Source organism: Pleurodeles waltl, chromosome 6, assembly GCF_031143425.1.
Source record: "Pleurodeles waltl isolate 20211129_DDA chromosome 6, aPleWal1.hap1.20221129, whole genome shotgun sequence".
In the NCBI taxonomy this organism is placed as follows: Eukaryota; Metazoa; Chordata; class Amphibia; order Caudata; family Salamandridae; genus Pleurodeles; species Pleurodeles waltl.
Genome location: NC_090445.1, coordinates 1,649,157,726 through 1,649,180,282, shown reverse-complemented (window position 1 = coordinate 1,649,180,282; position 22,557 = coordinate 1,649,157,726).

The following is a 22,557-nucleotide window of genomic DNA, read 5'->3' as shown; positions in this document are numbered from 1 at the left end:
CACACCTATTGAGGCACAGCAGCTTGCAGGACAAGTCTAATTTGGCTCAAATTGGCGGTAACAGCAGACAGGCTAGCAGGGATGAGGCCAAGTCAGGTGCTTCTTCCTCCTTTTTTGCTATTGCTGCTCTTAGGTGTCCTTCTTCATCAGTCAGCAGGAATCAGCTTTTCTGGTGTCAGGGGCTCTCCCAAATACTGAATTTAGGTGTGTTTCAGGCAGTTTAGAGTAGTAGCCAATGGGTGCACTCCACCTTCTCAACACAATTCCTCCCATCATACTTAGCTTTGCAGCTGCCCTGGTAACTCCCTTCTGTCCTGCACACTAGTCGCCAACCACCTCTCTCACCTGGGTCCATTCAATGTTTGCAACCCCAACCATGCTGGTTTGAGCTCTGAACATGGGACCCTACCCTTCAACATGGTGACTTCAAGGTGATGGAATTAGTAGTATTATGATTTGCCCACCATGTTTCTCTCATTGTCCGTGATGACCACACATGAATACCTTCACATGCAAACATTTCTGAGGCAATCAACCACAATACCAGTGTTCACAGCACTTACACAAGTTACCACCCATTTGGTTGTATAGTTAACCAGTAGTAAAACATACCATTCCCTAGGTGACAGCAACTCAACCCTAGTTTCTTCCAAGGCTATGCAGGAATCTGTTGGAGAAAGTGGTGCAGCATGGGTCACCTTGCTCTTTTCATTTTTGGCACTTAGCCAGCAATCCTTAACTTGTTCAACCAGTCAATCAAAGTTTGGCCAGCAATAGAATTCATGCATCCAAGATTTCATCAGAGTTCTTCCAGACCTGCATGCCCTGAATTTATAATGCTTTCCTGAAAACTTACTGGCAGCACAAGATGAGTCGCTCTGAATAGGTCACCGCCAATAAAACTCAACTCCCTTCTTACATTCAATTTTTTTTTCACTTGACTAGACATCTGTAAGACCAAGCCACCACCTCAACACATACTCTGTCAAGATCTGAAAATTATCATCACTCCCCCTTGCCTGTTCTAAGTCCTGCTCTCACTCTTTCCTTCCCCCATGACACAGTCACAGCATCTGCTATCAACCCTGGTTAAGTAGTTTCCTCCTCACCCTTAATGGGTAGTCTCGACAAGCAATCTGCTGACATTACTCTCACCTGGTAAATACTGTACTTGCAAATTATGCTTTATCAAGCCCTCCATCCATCTCCTAATTGTTGGTGTTAGGTTACCATGATCAGTACAGGTAAAGATTTGCACTAATGGGTGATGATCAGACAACACTATGAAAGGAATATCCCACAAATAATATCGTCGTCTTATACATATCAAAATGTCCCATTGTGGGCAGTTTACCAATGGATTGCTTGACCGACTGTAAAGTTACCTCACACTCATCAGACCATGAAAAAAACACACCTTTCTTGAGCAAACGTCTCAGTGGTTGAACCACACTTGCAAAATTATCAATGAACTTTGAACATAATTCTGCCAAATCAAGGAATGATCTCACTTGCTCCCTCCTTTTTGGGGGTGGTTGCCTCAATGATACTTTTGGCCAGACGTAGAAACCGTGTGCCCAAGATACGTGACCATTGTAACAGTGAGCCTGCATTTCTCTTTCCTCATAGTTAGACCAGAGGATTATAGCTTTTCCAAACCATGCCTCAAGATGTTATCATGATCTGCCTTGCCCTAGGCATACACCTTAATGTCACCCTGGAAGAACAGAACTTGTAGAATACCTTCCAACACCTTCTTCATCACCCTCTGAAAAGAGGTAGCCGCAAATACTAATCCAAATGGCATGCTTTATAATCAATAGCCGCCTACATGCATTGCAAACAACGTAACATGCCTTTATTCCACAAGCAGCATAGCCTATTGGTAGACCAAGGCCAAATTCATAATACTGAACATCCCAGCCCCCCTGAGAACTGCTGGAATCTCTGAAATGTTAGGAAGGGAATGGCAAACTACCCAAATGTGCTTGTTTAGTCCCCTGAGATCCACCTGCATCCACTTTTTCCACCATCTTTAGGAACAAGAATCACTGCTGCAAGCCTTTCTAAAGACTCAATTTCCTCAATAATACCCAATTACAAAGGTTTCCCAAATTCTGCTTTCAGTGGTTACCTCATCAAATTTGGTACTTTACAAACCTAATATACACAAGGCACAGCATTTATTTTCAACACAATCTTGTCTTCAAAGCCATGTAACAATCTTAACCCGTCACCAAGCAGTTTGGGAAACTCATTCATAACATCATGCTCATCTCCAGTGTTTGCCACCAACAGAACTGGCTCCAGGGTATTAGGTCTAACAACAATAGCCCTAAACCCCTTCATGTCGCCAACCCTGTAAATCATTCTCACACTTAGGGCCATATGTACCAACAAATTTTCCCATAGACACAGAATGGGTAAAACCCTTTGCTACATCTGGCCCTTAGCCACATATAATTTGCTCAGTCTGTCACAGAACTGAATTTTCATCACCTTGTACCCAAACACCTCAATCTTAGCCACACCATAATGTACAGGATTGATACCGGATGGTAGTAGTTTAATTCACCAAAGTGTTCACTCTGTTGTTCATCTTCCACCATGGTGTAGGGAGACACTGAATCCATTAAGACTCAATGTCTCACCCCCAAAATCCACCACATTCTCCCGCATTTTTAACACACCACCAACCACACTACCACCTGTCACTGTCAAAACTACTTTGTTTCCAACCTCTAGTGCCTCCTCTATAACATTCACTCTCCCACTCTTACATACTCTAGCAAAGAGCCCTTTTGTCACCACATTTCTTGCACCACGCATATCTGACATAACAATTTAAATTGCTAGAAAGGACTGCAGTGCTACCACACCTGTAAAATTTCACATCTTTACTGTCTAGGTTCATCTGACGGGTTTTAACACTGGGTTATGATCCTTTGTTGTCTAATCATTACTCTTTCCTGACACCTCATTGGTCGCATCAACCAAAGTTATGTGTTCCAAACCCCTTCTATTTTGCATTGTAACCATGTGAAAAATTGTGTCTCTCAAGAACGATGTTTATCCTGGTGCAAAAAAAATGTTTTTCCAACATCATAGACATCTCAAACTGATCTCTAGCCTCCCCATCCACAGGACCCAGAGGCAATTCCTCAAAAGCTTTCATAAAAATTCCTCCCCTTCAAGCCAAGACTGTGCAGTAAAACTATGTGCTTCCTAGTTGCTGAAAATCTTTCTCTAACTGTGGCAACCAAGTAGCAATTAAACAACTTCATCCATTGTTCCCCTTTTTCAGACAAAAATTCTGGAGGCTGGGACTTAGCCCCTTCGGTGCCGGGGACGTCCTCGGCAGCACCGCTTGGGTGCTGAGGACATAACTGTTACGTCCTGCACCAGGCCCATGGGGGGAGCGCTTGCACTCCCTACTGGGCCTCCCACTCCGCTCCCCTGGGCAGGGATGGAAGAGGAATCTCTTCCCCTACCACCCCTCTCCTAATGACGTCTGTGCATGATAGTCCGCTGACATCATTAGAGGCCGCCATCGTGCTGGAGGCCATTTGCTTCCAGGGCATCTACAGTGAAACAGGTAAGGGATTGTTTATGAAAGAGGCATCGAGGCAAAGGAGAGGCCTTGCCTTTCCCTCAATGTCTCTTTCAGCATTCCTGCTGCCTGATCGCACTGCGATTGGGCAGCAGGAATGCCCACTAGATACCAGAGATTTTATTTTTGTGTCTATTACATGTGGGGGGTGTGGCAGCCCTTTGAGTAAGGGTCACTCCCATTGGGGGGGCATATTATTTATCACTGTTTCTGCCCCTCCTTGGGGGCGGATCGGCCCATTATTTTTAGGCCGATCTGCCCCCAAGCGGGGCAGAAACCACTAGGACACCACGCATTGTTTGTTTTTTGTGTGGGGGCGGCCCCTTGGACAACGGTTGCCCCCCAAAGGGGGCACAGCACTGTTGGGCAGTTCTGACCCCTTTGGGGGCAGATCGGCCTAAAAATAATGGGCCGATCTGCCCCATTGGGGGCCAGTAAACACTTAGCATCAGGGATCTTGTGTGTGTGTTTTGTGTAGGGGGGTGGTCCCTTGGGCAAGGGTCGCCAATATTACTTACCCCATTTCTGCACCCCTTGAGGGCAGATCAGTCTATTAATTTTAGCCCAATATGCCACCCAAGGCGGTAAGAAGCCACAGTGACGCCAGGGAGTTTTGCTCTTTGATTTTTTTGTGTGGGGAGGGGTGGCCCCTTGGGCAAGGGTCGCCACCCAAAGGGGGCACAGCAATGTTGGGCATTTCTGCCCCCGTTGGCACATCGGCCTATTTTTTTTTTTTTAGGCCCAGCATTCCCCTCAGCCTCCCAAGTAAAATGATACCTCACTTGTGTGGCTCCCCAAAGGAGAGTCAGCCTAAAAATGTATATATAAAAAAAGAAATTGTGCTTATCAACTCACTGTGCTATCCCCTCAATCTCTACACGTTTTTGGTCTTTTTCTGTTGCAGGCACCCGGGCCACCCACACAAGTGAGGTATCATTTTTATCTGCAGCCCGAGGGGAACATTGGGTGGTAGGAAATTTGTACCGGTACAGTGATCGTACAATGAAAAGTGTGGAAAATATTATAATTTTTTGCTATATTTGAGGTTTGCAGAGGAGTCTGGGTAAGGGCATTTGGGAGGATCCACGCAAGCCACATCTCCCTGGACTCCTCTGGGTATCTAGTTTTCAAAAATGTCAGTGTTTGGTAGGTTTACCTAGATTACCGCCGCACCTAGGACCAAAAACACAGGTGCCCCCCCCGCAAAAGCAGGAGTTTTGTAATAGATCATTTTAATGTGTCCATGTTGTGTTTTAGGGCATTTCCTAACGAGGGCACTGTGTCTACCCACACAAGTGATGTACCATTTTTATCGGGAGACCTGGGGGAACGCTGGGTAGAAGGAAGTTTGTGGCTCCCCTCAGATTCCAGAACTTTCCATCACCGAAATGTGTGGAATTTATTTATTTTTTTGCCAAATTGTGAGGTTTGCAAAGGATTGTGGGTAGTAGAACCTGGTGAGAGCCCCACAAATCACCCCATCCTGGATTCCCCTAGGTGTCTAGTTTTAAAAAATGTACAGGCTTGGTAGGTTTCTCTAGCTGCTGGCTGAGACAGAGGCCAAAATCCACAGCTAGACACTTTGCAAAAAACAGGTCAGTTTTCTTTGGGAAAATGTGATGTGTCCATGCTGTGTTTTGGGGCATTTCCTTTCACGGGCACTAGGCCTACCCACACAAGTGAGGTATGATTTTTATTGGGAGGTTGGGGGAACACTGGGTAGAAGGAAGTTTGTGGCTCCTCTCAGATTCCAGAACTTTCCATCACCGCAATGTGAGGAAAAAGTGTATTTTTTTTGCCAAATTTTGAGGTTGGCTAAATATTCTGAGTAATAGAACCTGGTGAGACCCCCCACAAGTCACCCCATCCTGAAATCCCCTAGGTGTCTAGTTTTCAAAAATGCACAGGTTCCTAGGTGCCGGCTCAGCCGGGGGCCAAAATCCACAGCTAAGCACTTTCCAAAAAACAGGACAGTTTTCTTTGGGAAAATGTCATTTGTGCACGTTGTGTTTTGGGGCATTTCCTAACGCGGGTCTACCCATACAAGTGCAGTACCATTTTTATCAGGAGACTTGGGGGAACACTGGGTATAAGGAAGCTTGTGGCTCTCCTTAGACTCCAGAACTTTCCATCACTGAAATGTGAGGAAAAAGTGTTTTTTGCTAAATTTTGAGGTTTGCAAAGGATTCTGGGTAAGAGAACCTGGTGAGAGCCCCACAAGTCATCCCATCCTGGATTCCCCTAGGTGTCTAGATTTACAAAATGCACAGGTTTGGTAGGTTTCCCTATGGGCTGGCTGAGCTAGAGGCCAAAATCCACAGCTAGGCACTTTCCAAAAATCATGTCAGATTTCAATGTAAAAATGTGATGTGCCCATGTTGCATTTCCTGTCGCGGGCATTAGGCCTATCCACACAAGTGGGGTACCATTTTTATCAGGATACTGGGGGGGGCGGGGGGAGGGACACAGACCAGAAGAACAAGTGTTATTACCCCTTGTCCTTCTCTACATTTTTTCCTTCTAAATGTAAGACTGTGTAAAAAAAAAAAAACATCTGTTTGAGATATACCTTGTAATTTACATGCTAGTTTCGAGACCCCGGAATTCAGAGATGTGCAAATAATCACTGCTTCTCAACACCTTATCTTGTGCACATTTTGGAAATACAAAGGTTTCCTTGATATCTATTTTTGAATCTCTATATTTTACCAAATAAATTGCTGTATACCCACTATACAATGAAAACCCATTGCAAGGTGCAGCTCATTTATTGGCTCTGGGTACCTTGAGTTCTTGATGAACCTACATGCCCTTTATATCCCGCAACCAGAGGAGTCCAGCAGAAGTAACGGTATATTGCTTTTGGAAATCTGACATCGCCGGAGAAAGTTACAGAGTAAACCGTGGAGAGAAGAACAAGTTACCTACCTTCGGTAACGCTTTTTCTGGTGGATACAGTAGCTACCTGTGGATTCCTCACCTTATGAATTCTCCCAATAAACCATCATTCGACGGAAATTTTCTTCCTAGCTCTTCACAAGGACGTCACAATTGCCCGCCTCTGCACGCGGCTCCGTCTGACATCATCGTGGCAATAAGAAGTCCTTGCCGGCGTGCTGACGTCAGTTTCACCATTTTTTATGTGCCTTTGAGGCGAACAGGTGAATACCGACTTCACAAGAACAATATATATATACCAATCCAAATATAAATCACAATATTTGTTTATATAAAAAAAAACACCCAAAACGTATATACATTTATAGCAAAAGAAGTCTTGGTATGACCAGACAGGCAACGGGGAGGCAGGTGCCACTGTGAGGAATCCACAGGTAGCTACTGTATCCACCAGAAAAAGCGTTACTGAAGGTATGTAACTTGTTATTCTGATGGATACAACTACCTGTGGATTCCTCACCTTATGAGTAGAATCCCAAAGCAGTCCCGCACTCAGAGGTGGGTGCCTGAACAGTCTAACCACGAAATCCTGCAAAACAGAACGTGCAAAATGGCTGTCTCTCCTAACTTCGAGTCCAAGCAATAATGCTTTGCTAAAGTGTGGAGAGAAGCCCAAGTTGCGGCCTTACAAATACAGCAACTGGGACACCTTTAGCCAAGGCCAAAGTAGCAGACTTAAGCTGGTGGAATGGGCCCGAATTCCTTCAGGAGGAACCTTCTGTGCCAGTGAATATCAAATCTTTATGCAAAGAATGACCCACCTGAAAGGGGTTCTCTTGTGGACGGCTCTGCCCTTCATCTTGCCGACATATTCAACGAAGAGTTGACCATCAATACGAAAGTCTCTTCTCCTTTCAATGTAAAAACTCAGAGCCCTGCTTGGATCTAGGCGATTAAGTCTTTCCTTCTCCTTTGAAGGATGGGGAGGAGGGTAAAAGGACGAGAGTGTTATAGATTGCCCCATATGAAAGGGAGTGACAACTTTAGGAAGGAAAGCCGCCCTGGTTCTCAGCGCCACTTTGTCAGCATGAAAAAATGTAAAAGGAGGTTTCAGGCTAAGAGCCTGGAGCTCACTCACATGCCTAGCAGATGTGATAGTTGTGAGGAAAACTGTTTTCAAAACTAAAAGCCTCAACGGGCAAGAATGCATAGGCTCAAACGGTGAACCCATTAAAAAAGTAAGAACCAAATTCAAATCCCACTAAGGCATGAGAAACGGAGTAGGAGGAAACTTGTTAGTCAGGCCTTTCAAGAACCTAATAACTATAGGGGATTTACATAAGGAAGGCTGATCAGAAAGGCCGATAAATAACCCTTCACAGTCACAACAGCACATCCCTTCTGTGCCAAGGGAAGGGCGAAAAGCAAAACATCAGACAAATGGGCCTTTAGGGGATCAATTTTCTTCTCTCCACACCAAGCAACAAATTTTGCCTGTTAGTATAGACAGTCTTTTTGGAGTGTCACCTGGCCTATAAGATAACATGCACCACTTCTGGAGGGAGAGGAAAGGAACTCAGATTGCCCTGTTCAATCTCCAGGCATGTAGGTGCAGGTTCTCGAGGTGGGGGTGTAGAACCTGTCCCTTCAACTGCGAGAGGAGGTCTGCCCTGAGAGGGAGACGGAGTGGAGGGTATAATGACCGTTGGAGAAGGTTTGTGTACCACACCCTTCTTGGCCAATCCGGGGCTATTAAAATGACTTGAGTTTGATCTTGGCGACTCTTCCCCAGAACCCGAGGAATCAAGGGTATGGGGGGGAAACACATAAAGTAACTTGTTGCACCAAGACATCTGAAACACGCCGCCCAACGCTCCCTGCACCGGATACTGGAGGCTGCAGAACGACAGGCAGTGCACGTTCTCCCAAGTGGCAAACAGGTCTATCTGTGGAAATCCCCACATCCGGAAGATGTGAAGAACCAGGTCTGGATGGAGACGCCACTCGTGACCGGCCGAGAAATGCCAACTGAGACTGTCTGCACGCACGTTGAGAACTCCGGCCAGATGGTTTGCCACTATGAAAATCTGATGGTCCTGTGCCGCAGAGCCTCTCTACAGAGAAGATACAACCCTACTCCTCCCTGCTTGTTGATGTACCACATCGCAGTAGTGTTGTCTGTCAAGACTTGAACTAATAGACCACGAAGAGATGGGAGGAAGGCCTTGAGAGCCAGACTCATTTCCCGTAATTCCAACAGATTGATATAAAACATCTGTTCCACTACAAAGTCCATTCCCTGTAGGGATATCGACCACCTCAACAGTTCAGGGTTCTCTCCTTTCATCTGCATGACCCATCTGAGAGGTCTGTGGTCAGTCTGAACTAAAAAGTGAGTACCAAACAGGTATGGTCTCAACTTTTTCAGTGACCCAACCACAGCAAAGGCCTCCCTCTCAATGGCACTCCAACGCTGCTCCCTCAGTAATAACCTCCTGCTAATGAAAGCAACAGGCTGGTCAAGGCCATCATCATTGGTCTGGGATAGGACTGCTCCTATCCTATGTTAAGAGGCATCTGTCTACACAATGAATTGCTTAGAATAATCTGGAGCTTTCAGAAACGGTGCTGAGCACATAGCTTCCTTCAGGGTGTCAAAGGCCTTTTGACAGTCCAAGGTCCAGTTAACCTTCTTGGGCATCATTTTGGAGGTGAGTTCTGTGAGGGGAGTCACTATGGATCCATATCCCTTCACAAACCTCCTATAGTATCCAGTCAAGCCAAGGAATGCCCTGACTTGAGTCTGGGTTTTTGGAGCTTCCCAGTCCAGAATTGTCTGGATCTTGGGTTGTAATGGTTGTAATGGCTGCACTTGGCCTCCACCTACACGGTGTCCCAAGTAAACCACTGTACCATGCCCTGTCTGACATTTGGATGCCTTGATAGAGAGGCCTGCTGCTTGCAGGGCCTGCAGAACCTTCTTTAGGTGGACCAGGTGACCCTGCCAGTTGGAGCTAAAGACAGCAATATCTTCTAGATATGCTGCACTAAAGGACTCCAAGCCAGCAAGGACTTGATTCACCAACCTTTGGAAGGTGGCAGGGGCAATCTTTAATCCCAGGGGCATAACAGTAAACTGATAATGGCCATCAGGTGTTAAGAATGCTGTCTTTTACTTTGTTCCAGGTGCCATTTTGATTTGCCAGTACCCTGCTATCAAGTCAAAGGTACTTAAGAATTTGGCTGCACCTAATTTGTCAATTAATCTGCCCTTGGTATGCGGTGAGTATCTGTCTTGGTGACAGAGTTGAGCCCTCTGTAGTCTACACAAAACCTCATCTCTCTCTTTCCATCCTTGGTGTGAGGTTTGGGGACCAAGACCACTGGGCTAGCCCAGGGACTGTCAGAGTGCTCTATCACTCCCAATTCCAGCATCTTGTGGACTTCCACCTTGATGCTTTCCTGGACTTGGTCAGACTGTATGAATATTTTATTCTTGATAGGTAAACTGTCTCCTGTGTCCACATCATGGGAACACAAGTGTTTCTGACCAGGGGGTCAAAGAAAAGAGCTCAGCAAACTGCTGTAGGACTTGCCTACAGTCAACTTGCTGTTTGCTAGAGAGGGTGTACGAGTAGACAACTCCATCCACTGAGCCATCTGTAGGGTCAATTGAGAGGTCAGAGAGGCTCACTCTCTGCTTCCTGATCCTCATCAGTAACCATCAACATAGTTATGTTTGCCCTGTCATTGTAGAGTTTAAGGCGGTTAACATGGACCACCCTCTTGGATGTCCTGCTGGTGCCCAGGTCCACTAAGTAAGTGACCTGACTCTTCTTTTCTAGCGCTGGGTAAGGGCCACTCCATCTGTCCTGGAGTGCCCTGGGAGCCACAGGCTCCAGAACCCAGACTTTCTGCCCTGGCTGAAATTCAACCATTGCAGCCGTTTGGTCATACAACAACTTCTGGAGTTGTTGGCTGGCCTCAAGGTTTTTGCTTGCCTTTTCCATGTACTCTGCCATCCTGGAGTGGAGGCCTAGTACATAGTCCACTAATGAAAATGTCACTTACCCAGTGTACATCTGTTCGTGGCATCAGTCGCTGTAGATTCGCATGTTTTGCATAGCTCGCCATCTGGTGTTGGGCCGGAGTGTTACAAGTTGTTTTTCTTCGAAGAAGTCTTTCGAGTCACGGGACCGAGTGACTCCTCATTTTGTCTCCATTGCGCATGGGCGTCGACTCCATCTTCGATTGTTTTTCCCCGCAGAGGGTGAGGTAGGAGTTGAATTGTAGTAATAGTGCCCATGCAATGGAGTGACTAAGTATGTACCTATTTAAGGTTGAGATGATACATATACAAATAGTTGAAGGTAACTTCCAAACTGCTACAGGCTCCCGGGGAGGCGGGTGGGCACATGCGAATCTACAGCGACTGATGCCACGAACAGATGTACACTGGGTAAGTGACATTTTCAGTTCGATGGCATCTGTCGCTGTAGATACGCATGTTTTGCATAGACTAGTAAGCAGTTATCTCCCCAAAAGCGGTGGCTCAGCCTGTAGGAGTGGAAGTAGTTTGAAATAATGTTCTTAATACGGCTTGACCTACTGTGGCTTGTTGTGCGGATAACACATTTACACAGTAGTGCTTGGTGAATGTGTGAGGCGTAGAACATGTGGCTGCCTTACATATTTCTTGCATTGGGATGTTTCCTAGAAAGGCCATGGTAGCACCTTTCTTTCTGGTTGAGTGTGCCCTTGGTGTAATGGGCAGCTGTCGTTTAGCTTTAAGGTAGCAGATTTGGATGCATTTAACTATCCATCTGGCTATACCTTGTTTTGATATTGGGTTTCCTGCATGAGGTTTTTGAAATGCAATAAATAGTTGTTTAGTCTTTCTGATGTTCTTTGTTCTGTCAATGTAATACATTAATGCTCTTTTGACATCTAATGTATGTAGTGCCCTTTCAGCTACGGTATCTGGTTGTGGAAAGAACACTGGAAGTTCCACTGTTTGATTTAGATGGAACGGTGAAATAACCTTTGGCAAAAATTTAGGATTAGTCCTTAGGACGACCTTATTCTTGTGTAGTTGTATAAAAGGTTCTTGTATTGTAAACGCCTGAATCTCGCTTACTCTTCTTAGGGAAGTAATGGCGATGAGAAATGCAACCTTCCAGGTTAGGAACTGTATTTCGCAGGAGTGCATGGGTTCAAAAGGTGGACCCATAAGTCTAGTTAGGACAACATTTAGGCTCCATGAAGGAACAGGTGGTGTTCTTGGTGGTATAATTCTCCTAAGGCCCTCCATGTATGCTTTAATGACTGGTATCTTATATAGGGAAGTTGAATAGGTAGTCTGCAGGTATGCAGATATTGCTGCAAGGTGTATTTTAATGGAAGAGAAAGCCAGGTTAGATTTTTGTAAGTGAAGCAAGTAACCCACTACATGTTCTGGAGTTGTGTGTAATGGTTGTATTTGATTAATATGGCAGTAGCAAACAAACCTCTTCCATTTACTTGCATAGCAGTGCCTGGTGGATGGCCTTCTGGCTTGCTTTATGACTTCCATACATTCTTGGGTAAGTTGTAAGTGCCCGAATTCTAGGATTTCAGGAGCCAGATTGCTAGATTCAGCGATGCTGGATCTGGGTGTCTGATCTTTTGGTTGTGTTGTGTCAACAGATCTGGCCTGTTGGGCAATTTGATGTAGGGTACTACTGATAGGTCTAGCAGCGTTGTGTACCAGGGTTGCCTTGCCCAAGTTGGTGCTATTAATATGAGTTTGAGTTTGTTTTGACTGAGTTTGTTTACCAGGTAAGGAAGGAGAGGGAGAGGAGGAAAAGCGTAAGCAAATATCCCTGACCAGTTCATCCATAGGGCATTGCCTTGGGACTGTTTGTGTGGGTATCTGGATACGAAGTTTTGGCATTTTGCGTTCTCCTTCGTCGCAAACAAGTCTATTTGAGGTGTTCCCCAGAGTTTGAAATAGGTGTTCAGAATTTGGGGGTGAATTTCCCATTCGTGGACCTGTTGGTGATCTCGAGAGAGATTGTCTGCGAGTTGATTTTGGATCCCTGGTATAAATTGTGCTATTAGGCGAATTTGGTTGTGAATTGCCCAACGCCAAATTTTTTGTGCTAGCAGGCTTAACTGCGTGGAGTGCGTCCCCCCTTGCTTGTTTAGATAATACATTGTTGTCATGTTGTCTGTCTTGACGAGAATGTATTTGTGAACTATTATTGGTTGGAAAGCTTTTAGTGCTTGAAAAACTGCTAGAAGTTCTAGGTGATTTATATGCAGTTTTGTTTGATGTACGTTCCATTGTCCTTGTATGCTGTGTTGATCGAGGTGTGCTCCCCACCCTGTCATGGAAGCATCTGTTGTTATTACGTATTGTGGCACTGGGTCTTGGAAAGGCCGCCCTTTGTTTAAATTTATGTTGTTCCACCACAGAAGCGAGAGGTAAGTTTGGCGGTCTATTAACACCAGATCTAGAAGATGACCCCGTGCTTGAGACCACTGTGATGCTAGGCACTGTTGTAAGGGCCTCATGTGCAGTCTTGCGTTTGGGACAATGGCTATGCATGAAGACATCATGCCTAGGAGTTGTAATATCATCTTTGCTTGTATCTTTTGTGTTGGATACATGCGTTGTATGATGGTGTTGAAATTTTGAATTGTTTGGGGACTTGGAGTGGCTACTCCTTTTGTTGTGTCTATTATGGCTCCTAGGTATTGTTGTACCTTGCACGGCAGAATGTTGGATTTCGTGAAGTTGACGGTGAACCCTAGTTTGAAGAGGGTTTGTATGATCTGATTTGTGTGATTTGAGCACTCTATTAACGAATGGGCCTTGATTAGCCAGTCGTCTAGATATGGGAACACATGTATTTGCTGCCTTCTGATGTGTGCAGCGACTACCGCTAGACATTTGGTAAAGACTCTTGGTGCGGTTGTTAATCCGAAAGGCAGTACCTTGAATTGGTAATGTATTCCTTTTAATACAAACCTTAGGTATTTCCTGTGCGATGGGTGTATTGGTATATGGAAATACGCGTCCTTGAGGTCTAAAGTTGTCATGTAGTCATGTAGTTTTAGCAATGGTAATACTTCTTGTAGTGTGACCATGTGAAAGTGGTCTGATTTGATGAATGTGTTCACTATTCTGAGGTCTAGGATTGGTCTCAGCGTTTTGTCCTTCTTTGGTATCAGAAAGTACAGTGAGTAAACTCCTGTGTTTATTTGTGTGTTTGGCACTAATTCGATTGCATTCTTTTGCAATAGTGCCTGCACTTCTATCTCCAGGAGATTGGAATGATGTTTTGTCAAATTTTGTGCTTTTGGTGGTATGTTTGGAGGGAATTGTAGAAATTCTATGCAATAACCATGTTGGATAATTGCTAGAACCCAAGTGTCTGTAGTGATTTCCTCCCATGCTTTGTAATAATGACTTATTCTTCCCCCCACTGGTGTTGTGTGGAGGGGGTGAGTGACATGTGAGTCACTGCTTAGTAGTAGGGGTTTTGGGGCTTTGAAATTTTCCTCTATTCCTAGGGAATTGCCCTCCTCTATATTGTCCCCGAAAACCTCCTCTGTACTGTCCCTGGTAACTGGACGGTGTTGCCTGTGAGGTGCTGGCTTGTGTGCTCTGACCCCGAAACCCCCCTCTAAAGGGTGTTTTACGGAATGTGCTGTAATTCCCTCTGCTCTGTGGGGAGTAGAGTGCGCCCATGGCTTTAGCAGTGTCCGTGTCTTTTTTGAGTTTCTCAATCGCTGTGTCCACTTCTGGACCGAACAGTTCTTTTTCGTTAAAAGGCATATTGAGAACTGCTTGCTGAATCTCTGGTTTAAATCCAGACGTTCGGAGCCATGCATGCCTTCTGATAGTTACAGATGTATTAATTGTCCGTGCAGCTGTATCTGCAGCGTCCATGGAGGAGCGGATTTGGTTGTTGGAAATGGTCTGTCCCTCCTCAACCACTTGTTTTGCCCTATTTTGTAGGTCCTTGGGCAGATGGTCAATGAGATGTTGCATCTCATCCCAATGGGCTCTGTCATAGCGCGCAAGTAGTGCCTGGGAGTTAGCGATGCGCCACTGGTTTGCAGCTTGTGCTGCGACTCTCTTACCAGCTGCATCAAACTTGCGGCTTTCTTTATCTGGGGGTGGTGCATCTCCAGATGTGTGGGAGTTGGCTCTTTTCCTAGCTGCTCCTACAACGACAGAGTCTGGTGGCAGCTGTGTAGTGATGAAAGCCGGGTCTGTAGGAGGCGCCTTATACTTTTTTTCCACTCTTGGTGTGATTGCCCTACTTTTGACCGGCTCCTTAAAGATTTCTTTTGCGTGCCGGAGCATACCAGGGAGCATAGGCAGGCTTTGGTAGGAGCTGTGGGTGGAGGAGAGTGTGTTGAATAAAAAGTCATCCTCGACCTGTTCTGAGTGGAGGCTTACATTGTGGAATTGTGCTGCTCTAGCCACCACTTGAGAATACGCAGTGCTGTCCTCTGGTGGAGATGGCTTCGTAGGGTATGCCTCCGGACTGTTATCTGACACTGGGGCGTCGTATAAGTCCCATGCGTCTTGATCTTGGTCACCCTGGCTCATGGTGGTGTGAGCTGGGGAATGTGATGGAGTTTGTGCTGGTGAGACGTTAATCACAGGTGGAGGAGAGGGTGGTGGGGTAACTTTTTTCACCACTTTTGTTTGTGGTGTTTGTTCAGTTTGGAACTCCAATCTTCTCTTTCTTCTAATAGGGGGAAGGGTGCTTATTTTTCCTGTCCCCTGCTGTATGAAAATACGCTTTTGCGTATGGTCTACATCAGTTGAGTGTAGCTCTTCCTCAAACCTATGCTTTTGCATTTGGGAGGTTAGCGAGTGCTCTTCTGTATAAGAGCCTGAAACTGGGTCGGTTGCAGTTTGTTTTGGCACCGAAACCCTGTCTGCATCTTTTTTCGGCTCCGAGGTGACTTTTTTCTTTTTCGGGGCCGAAACCTCTCAGCGTCGATCTTCTTCGGTGCCGCTGTCTCGGCGTCGAGCCGTGTCTACACCGGTATCTCGGTGTCGATGCTTGTCTCCAGCACTTTCTCGGTCCCGAGAAGGCTGCGTGCCGGTGTCTCGACCGGAGTCGGACGATCTCGGCACTGTTTGGGCCTTTTTCGGTGCCGACGGTCGGTCACCGAATTTATGGGTCGAGCCATGGCCTGGTGGCAGTGGCGTCCCCTGGGCCTTGTAAATCTTCTTCTGAGTGGTTTTCGACTTCTTACTCACTGTTTGTGTATCGTCGAATCCTTCGGAGTCCGATTCTTGGATCGAAAAGGTTCCCTCCTCTTCTTGTTCCTCGAACTCCCGGTGGGCTGTCGGCGCGGACGCCATCTGAAGTCTTCTGGCTCGACGGTCTCGGAGTGTTTTTCGGGACCGGAACGCACGACAGGCCTCGCAGGTGTCTTCACTGTGCTCAGGTGACAGGCACAGGTTGCAGACCAAGTGTTGGTCTGTATAGGGGTATTTATTGTGGCATTTGGGACAGAAACGGAACGGGGTCCGTTCCATCGGCGTTCTTCTGCACGCGGTCGGGCCGACCAGGCCCCGACGGGGGATCGAAAAAATTACCCCGAAGGGCACCGGAGCTCTTCGATCTTAGACGCGGTGTTGAATCTAACTACGCCGATCCCGAACGCAACAATACCAACGAAAATCTTCCGAAATTAGCTATCTTTCCGTTCCGAAACTCGGAGCGACAGGAACACGTCGAAACCCGATGGCAGAAAAAAAACAATCGAAGATGGAGTCGACGCCCATGCGCAATGGAGACAAAAGGAGGAGTCACTCGGTCCCGTGACTCGAAAGACTTCTTCGAAGAAAAACAACTTGTAACACTCCGGCCCAACACCAGATGGCGAGCTATGCAAAACATGCGTATCTACAGCGACAGATGCCATCGAACATCTTGTTTAGGTTCATGGAGAGGTCTCGCCCATCCTTCTTTTGCAAGTGACAGTGTTCCCGTTACAGGATGGCCAAACAGAAGCTCAAAGGGGGGAAAACCCTACTCCCTTCTGTGACACCTCTGTGTAGGCGAAAAACAGACAAGGCAGGAGGATATCCCATCTCCTCTTGAGTTTTTCAGGGAGCCCCATGATCATGCCTTTCAATGTCTTGTTAAATCTTTCCACAAGCCCACTGGTTTGTGTATGGTATGGTGTGGTGAATTGGTAAGTCACCCCACACTCATTCCACATTTGTTTCAGGTAAGCTGACATGAAGTTGGTACCTCTGTCAGAAACCACCTCCTTAGGAAAACCCACCCTGGTAAAGATACCTATGAGTGCTTTGGCTACTGCAGGGACAGTAGTCGACATAATGTGAATTGCCTCAGGGTACCTGGTATCATGATCCACTACTACCAGTATATATTGGTTCCCTGATGCTGTGGGAGGTTCAAGTGGATCCACTATGCCCACACCAACCCTCTCAAAGGGGACCTCCACCACTGGAAGTGGAATGAAGGGGGGGGCTTTGGATGGCCACCTCTCTTGCCACTTGCTTGACAGGTGACACAGGAGCTGCAATCTCCCTTACCTTCTGGGACATACTGGGCCAATAGAAATGGTTGACTAATTTCTCCCAAGTCTTGGTTTGTCCCAAATGCCCAGCAAAGGGAATGTCATGGGCTAAGGTGAGGATGAACTCTCTAAACTCCTGAGGCACTACCACTCTCCTAGTGGCACCACGTTTGGGATCTCTTGCCTCAGTGTCAAGGAGTCCATCCTCCCAACAGATCATGTGGGATCCACTGACACTTCCTTTTTGTTGCTCAGCTGCTTGCTGTCTTGCTTCAATAGTGGGACAAGTCTGTTGTCCCTGGCACAGCTGTTACCTTGAGTGTCCCCCTGGGCCAAGAGCTCTACCTGATGAGGCTCCAGCTCCATGGACTCAGTTCCCTAAGGGGATAGGACATCTTCCTGGGAAGAGAGGTCCTGTTTCTTTTGCTGTGTAAGAGCTGGTCCCCCAGTCTTGTTTCATTTTCTCTTGGAAGGTTAGGCCATTATTCCAGACTCCAACACTTGTTTTTCACCCCGTGCTCTGCGATCATGTGCATGGCTGCATGGGTCTTGAGCTCTACCTCAGCCCATGCTGAGGACTCCAGATCATTCCTTGGCAAACACTACTGGAATTGCAGAGGAGACTACCATCTGTTTCAGGCCAGTAACCCCTCCCCATTCTAAAGTCACCATTGCCATGGATGGACTTTAGTTTCATTGTCAGGATTGGTGACTGGGTATGTCTTTCCAGCCAGATACTGTCCTGGGGAAACCAGTTTGTCTGTTGACACTGGCACCTGCATCCCTCAGGGTTTCTACCTTATTTCCATTTATCAAGACCTGCCGCCTGTATGTTTGCATGTTAGGCGGCCAGGCAGCTAGTGTGGCTAAATCCACCCCACCGTCTGAGACTAAAGTAGCTTAACTGTGAACCCTGATTTGCTCTGGGCACACTGTTGATCTCACCTGGAGGCTGGCTATTTCAGTGCTAACTGGAGTAGTAACTGTGGGACTTTTCTTGGGTAAGGCCTTGTCTCCAGTTTGGTATCCATGCTGTCTACAGTTGTGACACCAGGCCTTCTTGGGATCAAAGTTTTTACCCTTATACCCATTTGTGGACTGCGAAGAGGCTCGGGCCCATCTTCCTGCACAGGTTTTTGGGGCCCTTGAGAAGACTCTTTGTTTTTGTCCTAGGCTGTCTCACCACCATCCCTAGGGAGGCTGTGTGACCCCTTTCTTTTGGTCATCCCCTGTGGAAGTCTTGTTCACTCTTGTCTTGACCTAGTGGTCTGCCTGCTTACCCAATTCGTGGGGAGAAATTGGACCTAGGTCTACCAGATGTTGATGCAGTTGATCAGTGAAGCAATTACTTAACAGATGTTCTTTCACAAATAAATTATACAGCCTATCATAGTCACTTACTCCACTGCCAGTTATCTAACCATCTAGTCTTTTGACTAGAGATGTAAACAAAATCAACCCAGGTCTGGTTTGAGGTTTTAGGAGCCCCCTTGAACCTAATCCTGTCCTCCTCAGTTGAGAATCCAAAGCCCTCAATCAAGGTAGCCTTCATGAGGTCATAGGATTCTGCATCCTTACCAGAGTGTGAGGAGTCTATCCCTACACTTTCCAGTGAACATTTCCCAAAGGAGAGCTCCTCAGTGAGATCTGCTTACTTTTCGGGTTGCACAAGCCCTCTCAAAAGCGGTGAATCATTTGGTGATGTCCTCATCTTCATATTTAGTTACAATCCCTTTGGGGATTTTTAGGATGTCAGTATTCTCTCTGACCCTTTGTAAATTGCTGCCACCATTTAAGGGTGTTAAACCCATTTCTTTTCTTTCCCTTTCTATAGCTAGGAGCTGCTTCTCCAAAGCTAATCTCTTGGTCATCCTTGCTAGAAGGATGTCCTCTTCATTGAGGCTGCCCTCAATGCTTATAGAGGTACTAGTCTCCCCTGTGAAAGAACCAGGCTCTCTGACTATAATTTGTGGAGACAGGGTTCTAGGAGCCCTGGTCTGCCTAATTAGGACAGGAGAGGTGAGTCCATCGTCCTGTTCACTAATTTCTTCCCCATCTGAGGGAGGATCCTCTAACTCAGAGGGATGGTCCCTTGTATACTCTGCCAAGAGCTCCTGGAGCTTGACTTTGGTAGGGTTGGACCCAGTTTTGATCTTTTTTTATCTTACAGAGAGACCTTAGCTCTGACATCCCTGGATGCAGATAAGGGGTGAGGTCGAGTTCCATCACCATCTCATCTGTGTTACTCATGACTCTAAAAGTTGGGATTACTTTTTAAGAAACTAAAAACTACTTATAGTACTTAAATCCTAACTTTTAAACTTTAAAAATAAATGTTAACAGAGACTTACACAAGGCCCCAGCAGGACTTTTAAACATTCAGAAAAATAGTAAAAAAATTCAAAAATCAGTTTCTAATGACAATTTTTTTAATTTTGTCGTGTGATCAGGTATTGCCTGAGAAGTCCAGCAAATGCACAGTCTTAGACCCCACCGCTAATCCGCCAATGTAGGAAGTTAACTCTGTATATACTATCTCAAAGTGAGAGATAGCGTGCAGAGTCCAAGGGCTCCCCTTAAAGTTCGATAGTGGCAATAATAGATAATACTAATGCTCTATTTGTGGTAGTATGGTCGAGCAGTAGGCTTATCAGAGGGTAGTGTTAATCAGCTGTAGTACACACACAGGCAATAAATGAGAACACACACTCAAAGACAACACCAGGCCAATAGGTTTTTATATAGAAAAATATTTTCTTTTATTTTAGAACCACAAGATTTAGAATTCAGTTAAGTACATAAATTGTAAGGTACTTGGCATAGGTAAATATAGTAAAACAGTAGTGTACACAGTTTGGCATAAAATGGCAATAAGCTATTTTGAAACTGGACACAGTGCAAAATTCAACAGTTCCTGGGGGAGGTAAGTAAAGCACTTAGAAGTTCAGTCTGCCGGGCATAGGTAGCCCACCGTTGGGAGGTCAAGGTAACCCCAAACACCCAGCACCGGCAACACAGGGCCGGTCAGGTGCAGGGGTCAAAGAGGGGCCCAAATAACATAGGAGCCTGTGGAAACTAGGGGTGCTCCGACTACAGTCTGCTAGCAGGTAAGTATCTGCGTCCTCGGGGAGCAGACCAGAGGGGGGTAGTAAGCCACTGGGGTGGGGGAGGGAAGAGTCCCAAACAGGCACACAAAATACACCCTCAGTGGCACAGGGGCAGCCGGGTGCAGTGTGCACAGAAGGTGTCAGGTTTTGTGTTAAAATTAATGGAGGGACCCAGGGGTCACTCTGGTGATGCAGGCAGGGCACCGGATTGGGGCTTCTCGGGCCAGCCACCGACTGGGCAAAGATAAGGGCCGCCTGCTGGTCACTCCTGCACCAGTAGTTGGTTCCTCTCTGGTCTAGGGGCTGCGGGTGCAGTGCTTCTTCCAGGCATCGGGTTCTTGGTTACCAGGCAGTCGCTGTTTGGATTCTCTATGCAGGCGTTGCCGTGGGGGTGCAGGGAGGTTGTCTCAGGGTGGACACCTCGTGAGAGTCCCCTGGCAGTCCTCGCTGCAGTGTTGGTTTCTCTGGACACAGGCCGGGGGCGTTGGGTGCGGAGTGTTGGGGACTCACGCTTCAGGAGTGAGGTGGGAGTCCATTTAAAGACGGTTTATTTTGGGATGTTTTGGACAGAGCCGCTGTCCAGGGAGTTTCTTGGTCCTTTGAGCTGCAGGGCAGTCCTCTGGGTCGGCAGAGGTTGCTGGGCCCCCTGGATGCGTCATTGTTGCAGGTTCCCTGAATCTGGAGACAGGCCGGTAGGGCTGGGGCCAAAGCAGTTGTCGTCTCCTCCTCCTCTGCTGGATTTTCAGGTCAGCAGTCCTTTGTTTTAGTTCATCTGGAATCTGATTTCCTGGGTTCAGGGTCGCCCCTAAATACTAGTTTTAGGGGGGGTGTTTAAGGCAGGAGGGCAGTAGCCAATGGCTACTGACCCTGAGGGTGGCTACACCCTCCTTGTGCCTCCTCCCTTTGGGGAGGCGGGCACATCCCTAATCCTATTGGGCTAAATCCTCCAAAGCAAGATGGAGGATTTTCTAAGGAAGGGGTCACCTCAGCTCAGGACACCTTAGGGGATGAGGGGGACTCCTCCTTGTTTTTCTTATAATCTCCTCTGGACTTGCCGCCAAAAGCAGGGGCTGGGTCCAGGGGGAGAGGGGGCATCTCCACTAACTGGAGTGCCCTGGAGCGTTGTAATACCAGACTTGAGCCTTTGAGGCTCACTGCCAGGTGTTACAGTTCCTGCAGGGGGAGGTGTGAGGCACCTCCACCCAGGACAGGCTTTGTTCCTGGTCACAGAGTGCAGAAAGGCACTCACCCCATGTGGCCAGAAACTTATCTGAAAGTGGCAAGCTGGCAGAGACCGGTCAGCCTAGCACCAGCAGTTTGGCTGGCATGCAGGGGGTATGTCTAAGATGCCCTCTGAGTGTATTTTTCAAGAAATCTCACACTGGCATCAGTGTGGATTTATCGTGCTGAGAAGTTTGATACCAAGCTTCCCAGTATTCAGTGTAGCCATTACAGAACTGTGGAGTTAGTGTTTGACAAACAGTACCATGTCGACTTAGTATTTTTCTCCCCACCAGCACACACAAACTGTGAGGCAGTGTGCATGTGCTGAGTGAGGGGTCCCCAAGGTGGCATAAAACATGCTGCAGCCCTTAGAGACCTTCTTGCCACAGGGCCCTTGGTACCAGGGGTACCATTTACAAGGGACTTATCTGTGTGCCAGGGCTGTGCCAATTGTGGTAACAAAGGTACAGTTTTAGGGAAAGAACACTGGTGCTGGGGCCTAGGTAGCAAGGTCCCAGCACACTTTCACTCAAAGCTGGCATCAACAAAAGGCTAAACGTTAGGGGGTAACCATCCCAACAGTGGCATTAACCTACAAACCACAGATGATGTTCTGTGCAAAACGAATGAGAGGGAGGGATGGGAAGGGGAAACACCCGAAAAGGAAGGGCACAACCTTTCCCCACAGTATTCAGCACCCAAGAGTTCGATGTGACTAACTCCCACTTGTAGAGAAAATGAAATAGCGACCCACAGCGAAACCCCCTGAACCTCCGAAAAGATCTAAAGAGTGTGGACGCTGAAGCCTGGAGCCCCAAGGGCCTTGCAGTAGCCCTGCTGTCTTTAAAACGTTCCAAGTCAGAGTCGGCCTTGGATCCAAACAACTTCTCCCCAAATGGAAGGTCCAACAAAATTGTCTGAACGTTCGTGGACAAGCCAGAAGACCTAAGCCACGCATGCCTCCTGGTCACCACCGAAGTGCCCATTGCCCTGGCAACTGAATCAGCTGTATCCAAACCCGACTGGATAACCTGCTTGGCTGACGCTTGAGTGTCCAACAGGAGCTCATCAAGCTGCCCCTGCAAATCCTGAGGCAGGCTCGGCACCACAGCTCTTGCCGTGTCCATCAGGGCATGAATATACCTTCCCAACACA